Source organism: Aotus nancymaae, unplaced genomic scaffold, assembly GCF_030222135.1.
Source record: "Aotus nancymaae isolate 86718 unplaced genomic scaffold, 86718_ANA_hifiasm-v0.15.2.pri h1tg000006l, whole genome shotgun sequence".
Taxonomy (NCBI): Eukaryota; Metazoa; Chordata; class Mammalia; order Primates; family Aotidae; genus Aotus; species Aotus nancymaae.
Genome location: NW_026988417.1, coordinates 99,531,700 through 99,543,757, shown reverse-complemented (window position 1 = coordinate 99,543,757; position 12,058 = coordinate 99,531,700). Strand labels below are relative to the sequence as shown.

General features: G+C 35.7%; 1 protein-coding gene across 1 annotated transcript in view; it reads left to right on the top strand.

The window, feature by feature from the left end:
• The window catches only part of TENM3 (teneurin transmembrane protein 3), a 1,556,403-nt gene that overhangs the window by 618,596 nt on the left and 925,749 nt on the right, over window positions 1–12,058 (top strand). The window contains exon 4 of the mRNA XM_064369979.1: window positions 9,650–9,730. The gene's annotated coding sequence lies outside the window, so the exon portion shown is untranslated. The remainder of the gene's footprint in view (window positions 1–9,649; window positions 9,731–12,058) is intronic.

Sequence of the window (12,058 nt, the reverse complement as noted above, 5' to 3'; positions counted from 1 at the left end):
CTCCTCCCCAAGCCAGGCCATCACACTCACAGCCAAAACTAGACCCACTGACCCTGAACGCATGCTGCATTCAACTACTTCTAAATACCTAGAGTATAGTATTTTTAAGTTTTTAAATTACTGTTTACATGTATTAAAATCATTTAATTTTGGCATATATATATATTATTTTGAGACAGGATCTTGCTCTGTCACCCAGGCTGGCGTGCAGTGGTGCAGTCACAGCTCACTGCAGCAGCTCAATGGCCCCTCCCACCTCAGCCTCCTGAATTTTGGCATATATCTTGACAGGCAATAAATAAAGTTTAGATTTATAGGTTTTGCAAATTCAGCCCAAATACTTTGTAAGATTTATTTGCTTTATTCTTTGCCTTACTCTTACTTTAAGGATGTATAGGAAAATTTGTGGGGGGCAGAAATTGGGGGTTTTGGTAATGAACCAGCTATTTCTAAAGGACACTAGTGAGGCATATCAGATGCTGGGCTAATGCTTTGTGTATTATAGTAAGTACTGTTATATCAACCAACAGCTAATTATCCAGTGCCAGACAATACCAGATACTGTGCTAAAAGTGGCAGGAGACACAGAGAAGTATATGATACATTCCTGCTCACATGGAGCTTGCAATCTTATGCAGAGCCAGGATGCATTTGCAGAACAGGTAATCAATCCTACCTGACAGCCTGTGCTAAGATCCAGACCAGTGCTGAAGGATGTGCCAGGGAGTGGAGGAGGGGAGCACCCCAGACAGTGAAGACCTTGAGGAAATAACAGCAAAAGAAAAAAGGTATAGCCTTTTCAAAAGTAATTGACTAGACAGGCCAGAGAGTTCACATGGGTTGCTGCATTGTAAGGGAATAATGGAGAATGAGACAAGAAAAGAAAATTGAAACCAGTTATACAGGGGGCTTAATGCCTGGCCAAGGAATGTGGGCTTTGTACTCTTGGTGTTGGAAAGCTCTTGAAAGGTTTGGGGCAAGGGAGTGACATGGTGAAAAGGTATTTGGGAAAATTAATCCAACAGCTGTGTGCCAGACAAGCAGGAGAGGAGGCAGGAAACAGCTGCTCTAGGTGATCTTCAGTTGAGGGGCGCGTTGGTCTTGTTGATTCTGGGTTTTCAAAGTAAAATAATTTTACATATATGTCAAAATTCCCTCATTTTTGGCGAGTGCCTGTAGTCCTAGCTACTCAAGGAGGCTGAGGTGGGAGAATTGCTTGAACCTAGAGGGCAGAGATTGCAGTGAGCCAAGGTCATGCCACTGTACTCCAGCCTGGACGACATAGCGAGACTCAGTCAAAAAAAAAAAAATCCCTAATTTCTCCTTATGCTATGTGAAGTGTCTGATGATACCATAGCTTTTATCAAAAAGTATCCTTTCTTTATATAACATTTAAAAAGAGTCCCTTTCTAGGAAAATTATTCACCCTTTTCTCCATTATTTTCTTGAGTAATAGTGACAAGCTAATAAAAAAACTGACAAGGAAATAGCAACAAAGTAGGAAAGTATGAAAACAAGTGAGTGTTTTGCTAAGGAAATGTTTATTACTGTGGTTCTCATCATTATGAGTTAATTACAGGCTCTCAGCAAATATCCCATTGTGAACTCAGAGGTGCAATATGTTTTATTTGAGAAAGTGAAATAGTGATTTCCTTTCCAGTATTCAGTTGCATTTCCTGCTATTTTAAGACTACTCAGTGGTACCAATGTACTTTGACAACCAATTATCCCAGCATGTCTTTGCAGTGTATTTTAACTATAATGCTTTTTAAAAGCTTGAATTGCAAAAACAGAGTTTTATCTTAATTGATCAGATGTGCTTCTAGAATTGTCTGAATGCTATTTTGTGTAATATCTGAATAATGTAACTGATTTACAGGAGCAGAAAAAAACAATCACCTGTTGGAGTAAAGCACACAAAACTTCCTTTGAAGCTATTATTTACATTTTTGTTCTTCAGACTTTCTTTAATGTCTTGATGCTTAAAAAAGGATGACATGTAGTCTCTGAGTTCTGGCCAAAATAAAGAGTAAAATATCTCTTAGACCATCCCTGAGAGCTCATATTCTGATTTCCTGAAGCCAACTGCCATCTGATTGTTACCGTTGCAGGCAATGCAAACCTCAACCTTTGCCCATATCATCTTATTCTGGCTGGTTCCACCTTAAACCTGCTTCCAAGAATGGCATGGTACACACTCCATAGGCAAAAGGTGACTTTACAGAGTAAGAATTCTCCATGTTAATGTTGCGTTAAGCGCCTGTTAACTACAATGCATTGTTGAAAAGCTGACATCTGTGATTATTTCAGGCACAGGGCCATTGCTTAATTTACTTTAGTTTGATTTTTTTTTTCCTCTTCGCCCTCCCAGTTGGCTTCTCCAGAAGAGTAAAGCCAGACAGTAGTTACTGCTTTGGAAAGAAAAGATAAGCTGAGCACTTTGGAATGCATTTTTCTAACACTCCTTTGCCAAGTGTTACATGACTGTATCAAATTTCTTTAGACTTTGATAATGAGAAACAGACAATGCCATAGAAAATACAACCAAGAGATTTGTGGTAATAGAGGATTTCAGAAATACACATGGTTCTAAATGGCTCTAAGATTATGTGCTTTAGAGTTCTGAATCTTTTATTTTTTTCATGTTTGAGTAGGCCCTACGGTTGATTATCAGGTTGACGAAGGGCAGAGGCCCTGTCTGCTGATTATAAATGTGCATGTGTGTAAAATTTTCACACATAATATAATATTTCAAAGTTATTTTTATGGAGGCTCAGGGGTCCTAGAACTTAAACAAAACTGCTGATCATTGGCTCCAAGAAATGCTTAGTTAAACAAAACTGCTGATCATTGGCTCCAAGAAATGCTTAGAAGGAATCATAGTTTTTTTAACATCATATGGAGTCATTTGCAGACTTTTGGGCTACAGATCACATTATGTTTATTTTTTCAGCTGGCTTTGGAGATTTGAGCAATATTTGGAGACACACAAGTCTTTGCCTTGCTTAATAAAAAGTATACTCAAAGGTATAGCTCCAGCATTTTTATATACAAAAGGTTCTCACAAGCAGGGTCTGATATCGAAAAAGAAATGTAATTTTGAAATTAAAAACAAAGAAACTAAATAATCCTGGGGAAAAAAGTCATCCAGCATTATCTTTCTTAAGAAATCTTCAGCAGACCTTGTGTCCCTCATGCTATAAAGCTTGAAAATACATTATTATCTTTTATAAGAACGCTGTAAACTGTAACTTGCATTATTCTCTCTGATCATCTAAAACACACAAGACCTGGCTCACTTTTTAAGAATAGGCATTTAATACAGGATGTGTAATTTTGTTGGCATTATTAGTAGAGCTTCATGTCACGAAGTTAATTCAGTCTTTTCTATGAAAGAAGGTGGAATAAATATTTCATAGCTATTGAGGAACATTCTGCCTTTCAATCTCGACACGGTCTTTCAACATGTATGCCAATAAGAAGTCTTTAAAAGACATAAAATGCATCTTGTCTACTTGTCTTTGAAAAATATAAGGATCTCAAGATGCATCTGAAATATTCATTGTGTGGACAACACTTCAAGCAGGGCTAGAACTTGCTGAATGTTTCAACTATACTTATTTGTTCAAGTTTTTTTCTTTCTCTTTTTCCTTTTTCTTTCTTTCCATCTTCCAACATCCCTAATACTTCTAAGTCTATGCCTTGTCAAAATGGCTATAATGTGCCCAGATAAGTACATTTATTGATAACATATAACATCTCAAACATCGTCTTTGATTTGACTAGCTTTGTGATGGTTTAATGGAAGAATATATTTTGTACCATGAAAATATTTATTTTACTTCTATTTACCTCTTTTTCCTTCGACCAACCTGCCCCAGTTATTTTAAGTAATCACTTTATTGTGAAATTATTCTTTCTGTGAGTTTTTCTGTTAACATACGATTAATATGGATGATTTCACTGTCAGTAAGAGAACTCACTTGTGGAATTTTGCCACAGTGATTTCTGTATCCTTTGCTTTGAGCCTCTATGAGAAATATCCCCACAGATTGAACCTGTGACCTCCTCTTCTGATCTCTGCTCACCTCTTCAATATTGATTTGTATTTGGCTTGGGCGGAAACTGTTAAATTTTGTGTTAATGTTTAAGATGTGTTTTGTAGATAATGTCTTTATTTGATAAGGTGTTACAAAGTGAAATCTCTTTAAAGTGTTCCTTAAAGACAAAATAGATATTTGATTAAGCTTAAAAAGGAGCAGGGTAATGTCTTTTAATTACCCAGACTTACACCACACACATACACTCGCACACACACACTTTTCTACAAATATGAAACTAGGGAGAACTGCATGTAAAAGAGTTTAGGGTCATAAAAGACCATAAACTAAAACCATTTCTTATAAAATGCCATAAAAGAATTAGAATTTCTGTAAATCATTTTATCTGATAACACACTAAAATATATTTTCAATTTCCCTTTCCATCTGTTTTTACAAATACCACCGTTTTCTTTTTTCTCACCCCAATCTAAGCGTTTAAACTTCATTAGCAGAAGTGCCTCCCTGCAGAAAAAAATACATCTCAAGTTTTGTCACAGAGCAAACTGCTATGAGAAGCAAGACAAAAAGGGGGCAAAACAAGGCATATTTTCAGGTCTTATGATGTGCCAGGCACTCTAGCAAATTTCTTTTCCATGTGTTTTCTCAATAAAAAATGGAATAAAAACAATGTGTTTTTCTAAATTGCTACTTCATTATATCATATATGAAACTGTATTATATTTATTTTATTATTGTTCCTCAATTATTTTGATGACTAGACTATTACGTCCAGTTTAGAGCAATAGAGCACTGTTTCCAGGGAATAAAACATATGAAATATGAATGGTAACTCAAGTGGATTTAGTTTTTTATAAAATAGTCTATACCATAAGAAGTAAAGAATATCCTGGTTCTCTCTGAAGTTATCGAGGGACATAAATGCAGGTACAAATGAGAAATTTAGCTCAGATATCAGAAAGAATGCTCCATGAATCATGTCCTTCACAAATATGCATGAAAAATGTTAATGATTTTTGGGTGTTTTTATGAGAAACTATGTAGCTATATTTGTGAGCTGATTTATATACATTTTTAACTTTTATAAGTGCTACCTTAACCCTAATTTAATACTTCAAGAATTAGAAAAACTAGAGCTCAGAAAAAAAATTAACAGTTCGGCGAATATATTAATTTCACCAGTGCAAAGATGAATTAGATTGCTTCTATGACAGTGTTTGTTCCTTTGTTTGATGGCTTGCCTTTTTAGCCCAACATTCATACGTCTTCAAAGAACCGTAAGCAATGCATTTTTAACAAAATCATAATGACTCTGCTACTCTCATGAAGATTTATTAATACTGACTACTAAATAAAAATGTCAAAGACAGTAAATATCATGCATAAAAGGCATGAAGAAATGCTACATTGGTTTGAAGACAAATAGAAAATGTAATGTACATTCTGGGTAGAAAATGTATTTCTAGTAATGTTATGTAAAACAAATTATAGGCAAAAAAAAAAGTTAATTGTTCTCATGATACCTGAATAAGAAGGCAAAATTGAAACAAATTTGGGATCTCTGTAATATACAAACAAGGCTGACCATGGGCAAGAGTGTCAAGTGGATTACCCGCCCTTGACACCAGTCCTCGGGTACCCAGTTCCCCTAAGCCTTTCTCCTGGGTTCAGAGATCTAAGGGTGGTTGACCACAGCCAAGAATCATTATTTCAGGGCCCCTACTTATGAAACTTTTTGTGTGCTAACTTCCACCTTTTTATGGCAGTGATTTTCAAACCTCTCAACTGTGGCTCACTTAGTGATGTACATACCCCATACTATGTACAGTGGAAATAGTAAGACAAAAGACCCCATAATAACAACATACTTTGTAATAAAATAACAATCAATATATTATAAAATAGTACCAATGCAGCACAGCCCATGATAAGCAAATATAAAATCTAATAATGCTACAAATATGTTAATTCATGTCAGTTTGCAACCAAAGCAGCAGTAATAACCATGTATGCCTTCCTAGATTTCAAGAAATCCAGCAAGTTTTATGTGAACATGAATCCCAGGAGCATTGCAAGGCTTTCAGGCATGGGGTTGTAGTCAAATGTCTTAGTGAAATACTGGCTTAGAGTTCTCAGTTTATTCTGGTAGTATACTAATGTTAGTTTATGAATAGTATCTTGCACCAACTCATATCCATTAGCCTCTACAAAACTGCACATTATTCAACTATAAAAGGCAAAGAACTGTAAGGTCTGTCCATCAGGCTGAACTTTTAATTGCTGCAGGAGTATAAAGGGCATGCTTTATATGCTATATGATCTATCTGAATAATGATCTATCTAACTATACAAAACATCTTATAATCAGAATCTGGTTAGACCATGAACTGGGAAACCAGTGCAGGTAACAATTAGAGGCAACAGCAAAGTAGTCAGTGGTCAAATCAGCTGAGATATGGATCAGGGCCATATAAGATACGGGAGTTCTGATAGGATGACAACCAGCTGTTGGATTAAACTGCCCTTATAGGTTTAAACTGAGATCTTAGAGCCCTAATATACCAGATGGAGAATGGAATCTTGATGCCCAGCAGTTCCTTAACTAGAGCTTTGTGTGTTACATTGCTCTCACCCATTTAAGTGAGTGTTTTTTAGAGAGCATCCTCCTTTTCCCAAGACTCTGAATTATCGAAGCCAAATTAAGGAGCTGCATCTTGCATTAATTGTTCTCCACTTGCTCTACAGTGAGGTGGCTGTATGGCTCAGATGAAGGCTTGGTGACACCTACTTGTCTGGACATATCAAGCCACCCTTACAAAGTAATATAAAGTGTGTTCCAATGTGAAATAACTATTGCTTCTCCTGTTATAATTTCCAGTTACATTATTCAAGTACTACTGGAGTTGACTTACAAGCATCCTTCACCGTTCTGTGGAGCTTACAGATAGAAAAAGTGTTTAATAAACTCCACTTGAGTAACAAGGCAAGCTGAGCTGGCTGTTGATTGGCAATACGCTGTTTGGATATTAGCTTAGAGCATGGGATTTAGATCTTACTAGCTGTTGTGAAAAGTTGTCATTCTATTAATAAATCTTTAAAGGAAGGCTTCTTTCTGGAGATTTTACTTTTTATTTCCAGAAAAACCAGGGACAAATGTGACTATGGCTAATAGTTAATTTTTTCCGTCCTTTTTTCTTCTTTTTCTTGTTGCCGATGATGACGGCCCTGCAGGAGACAAAGGGACAGAAGACACAAAATGCATTCTTTGGAGTTGGTTTTAGACACCTTCAGTTTTCTGCTAAAAAGTTCTGGTCTGGTTGACCCTGAATCCTCTTAGTGTTTGATCATGGACACGCTGACAGTACCGTCATCCGCTTGCCTACACAGAGGATGGCAAAGATGAGGGGTTGAAGCCTTGCTAAAGCACTTTCCTCATTGACAAAATTGGCAGTGACCTTAATCAGTGACTCTCTAAGCTTTTTAGCACTGACAGAAATAACCATTTTTTTCCACTCTGTCTATTTTCATCATAGACACTTTTTTCCTCTGATCTTGAGATATGATACATGTCCGTAGGTTTGTAGAGCTTTAGAAATCTGGTCACTGCACTCCTCTTCCATTTGTATTGTGATTCTTATCGAAATCCCCCAAATATATATTTAAGGAGACTTGATTGGAAAAAAATCTCAGAATATAGAAAAATGTCTATCTATGAACAGAGAAATTGGTCAGTGTAAGTCCGTTTTAAATAAACATTTGGTTACCACTGTTTATAAACCTGTACAGAATACCAGTGGCTCTAAGTTGTATACTATATTCATTTTCTTTAAATCCATAGATCTTAGTTATTTTTCTAAATATTTTCAAGGGGTATCAAATTTCTGAAAGCTCAAAATGGTTTTTGCAAGGCAGAAGTTAACAGTCAATGATTATTTTAATTCACTTGATATTTGGAAACCATAATCTTGATTGCATGGCTAAACTCAATAGCACCCTTAAGTAATTATTCTCCATAAATTAACATGCTATTTCTATCTTCTGTAATTTTCAAGAAATCAAGGTTGTTAACTATAAGCTATAGCTAAAATCACCCAAATCACAGTGAATCTAGAAGTTTCTAACATCCTCCTGGTTAACTGCACAATGATCAGTTAGTTGCGTCTGTCTAATTCCTAATTAGGACGGACTAAACAACTAAACCAACTGCTCCTCCACTCGGTTCCTTAGTTTATCTAGATACTGCCTTGGTTTGTTTATTTGGCATATAATTGCAGGTAATAAAAATCCTATAATTGTAAAAGAATGAGAAGTCACTGCAATTATATATTTATAATTTATAGCTTTTGAAATAAGTATTTTTTGTCATTTGTTCTAATCTGAGAACCCTAGCAAAGCTAAATCCTGAATCACTGCATAATGCTCACGAGAGGCTGCTTTTCAGAAAAGAGAACAAGGGCTCTGATGTTTGTGTGGAAAAACTCAGTATCAAACCAGTTTCATCGCCCCACAATTTCTGTTATCATTTTTTTAATCTATCCAAGACAAAACACAAGACAAATAACTACTTTCAGTATTAACCGTGCCTAAATTTCAAAGCATTCTGCATTTGGACATGGCCTCCTCCATAAAACTTCCGTCCCTGGTCTTTCCTAAGGCCAGGGTCTCAGAGACTCCTTCCTCTTCTCTGATAGCTTCCTCCCTCCTAGGCGGGAGTCTCTCTGTATTCCTCCCTCTTTATGTTCTACACTGTCCCTTGGCCATCTCATCTAACTTCATTGCCTTAATGATCACTTTTCTGAGACTTGAAGTGTTTTTTAAAATCTCTGACCCTTGGACCACACTGATTACCCTGCTACAGATTCTCCAATAAACCTCTACTTCTCATCATGCATTATTACAATCCCTTGTATCAGTTAGTCTCAATAAACTGGGAATTCCAGGAGGCCTGGGCTCATATTTTTCTAATTTCACTGCTAAATTTCTGGGCCTAGCACAGTGCCCAAATTGTTACAAGTGACTTAATCTCTAGCCTCACAGTTTCACCTCAGTTCCAATCCCTCTGAAAAACTCCTTCAATCAAACTGATATGCATCAAATTTCCCTTCTTATTTTCATTATGTTCAAACTCTGTAACTTGGTCATTTTGTTCCCTGTACATGGGCTGCCCCCCATCCAATCTTCCTGCCCCAGACCCTGCCCACCACCTTGAAGGCATCCTCAGCCTTCATTTAGACCTCACCTCCTCCAAAAAACCTCACCTCTCCCTGTTAGAAGTCACGTCTTCTGCCTCCTGATCCCCATAACATTGGATTTTACCTCCTTTATGATACTCATCAGTTTGCTATGTTTATTATTCTTCGTTGTTTGCTTAATTTCCTTGAAGAAAAAGTTTTACCATAGACAGCTACAGATGTCCTGTACCACCTGGTACTTGCAAAGATAGCAATTGCTTGCTACATGACTGAGGGAACAAGTTATCATTTTATAGTTATGTAGAAAAATACATTATGAGATAGGTAACATATCCAGATATGATAGTATTAATGTTTTATAGAATAGCAATTTTTCTATTTGTTCTATTTTTCCAGGCTTGTACCACAACCAATATCTCTGCTTGGCAACTCTAATGAGCAAACTGCCACAAAACTGAGAGAGAACACGCCTTTTTGGTAAGTAGCTTATAAATTTCTAAATCCGATGGTAAGCACAAAGATAGTATTTATGACTCCATTTTGTTTAAAGTCCTGTTTAATAACAATTTTAGATGTTCTGGTATATTTTCTTGTCGATCATGGAAACTGAGAAAAAGTTTTCAAGAAAACTGTTATTTCTTGCAGACATTAGTATAAAACCTTTAAGTTTTGACACAATATTGAGGTAATTCCATATATTTCTGGAAAGAATTTATATTTTAGGGGAAATTTTTTGAAAGTATAACATACATTTAGAAAACCTAGGAGCTGTAAGTGCACAGCTTGATGGATTTTCGCCAAATGAGCACATCCTTGAATGAGGACTCGGTTAATGAACAGGGTATTATCCACACCTCAACAGATGTCATCAGCCCCCAGCCCTTCTAGTCACACCCCCTCCCACCTCCCTTCCCTCACCCCAGCATGGCTAACCAGGATCATGACTTCTTACACTACAGATTTATTTCCCCTGCTTTTAAATTTTATATAAACAGACGAACTATTTATTGAAGGACTTAAAAAAGACAAAATTGAAAAAAACAAGAAGGCCAAGCGATTTTCTATTTATGTAACTGCTGTTTTGCCAGATGATTTGACAACTAATTGGCATTGTCCCACCTTTATTCTCAACCCCAGCAAGCATCACCTGTTTTAATCGAGGGTCACTGCTGATTAAGCCTCTACTTGTGTTTTTCTCATATTTGTGCTTAATAAATTACAACTTGCCCAAGATCATCATGTCAAATGTTTACAGCAACTGTCTTTTATAATGAAAGCAAAAGATTTTCTTTTAGCATTGACTGATTAAATTGGTAATTAATATCAGATGAAGATTTTGCATGGTTTCTCAAAGCAACCAAGAAGAGAGAGGTACATTTAGATCAGCTAACGGCTTAATAACACATTTGTTAAAGGCTTTATTGTATTTAGCATAACAAATGACAAAATAGGATCACATTTCTTTATTTCAAGAAAGATAACTGCATTTTCAGTTATTTATTCTGAGAATCAGTCTCCTGATTCCTGCTAATTTTTAGGCCTCTTCCTAAGAAGTAGGAATTAAATCCTAACACTTCGAATGCTCCACTTAATACTAGGAATTCTGCCTATTCTAAATTTCCAAAAAAAATTGTTGCTGACCAATTTTCTTAATACTATTATTAAATGTTAGGGTTCTGATCCTACATTATCAATTTCCATTTTAGGGCATCTGGTCCTTTCATAAAAATGATGTGTCATCTAAACCATTTCTTTACCTTTAGTGTCGCTGTTAATCTGCAAATCACAGTGTGATATTTTATCTCATCTTATTTACTCTACGTTATCTGTTACCCAGAAGAACTTCTTGACTTTGCTCTTAAATTTTAGGAAACACTTCAGTTTAGAGGGATTTGCAGTCCTCTGTATACCTGTGTCAACTTACGTGTTCTTAAACATATATTTAATTTGTTTAGGTAATTAATTTTCTTTAAAACTATTTAGGTGGCTTCTATTTATTTTAAAGGTTATGCATGTTATAAAGCATTTAGTGAGTTGGAAAGTTAAAATTGGTATTAAGTAATTGAATTGTTTGTAATATAAAGGATAAATGCTGAGAGGATGGATACACCCTTCTCCATGATATGATTGCTTCACATTCATGCCAGTATCAAAACATCGCATGTAACCACTCTTAAATATATACAACTACTAGGTACCCACAAAAATTTAAAAAATAAATTTCTTTTAAACCAAGACCTTGAGATTTAGAGATATATATGAGATTAGCATTTATGGAGTGCACTGAGAATTTGCTTGATACCCTTGAAAACAAAGAGATAACCTAGTCACTGCCTAATGGGATATATCTCTACATTAGGAGAAAGTAAATAAAATACCACAAGAAAGCTTAAAAAAAAAATAAAAATAATAAAATTGACATTAAAATGCACAATTTGACAACATCTCAACGTAAAAAATGTGGGAAATTACAGAAGTAGACATATGGAATATATTCCATTGAGTTATTAATGTAAAAAAAACAAGGAGTTATTTTTATAATTAAGACAAGATCAATTCTACTTATTCACCACCAATACCAACCACTGTTCTGTCTATCATGAAAGTTGGTTTTACCTACCCTTGACCTTCATTGAAAGGTAATCATACAACCTGTGCTTTTCTGCTTCTGGCTTCTTTCATTCAATGTGATGTTTTTGAGTTCCATCCCTGTTGTTGAGTATGATAGTGGTCATACATTTATTTTTTACTCTTGAGTAGTATTTCATTGATTAATATGCCACAACTTTTTAATCATTCTCCCCC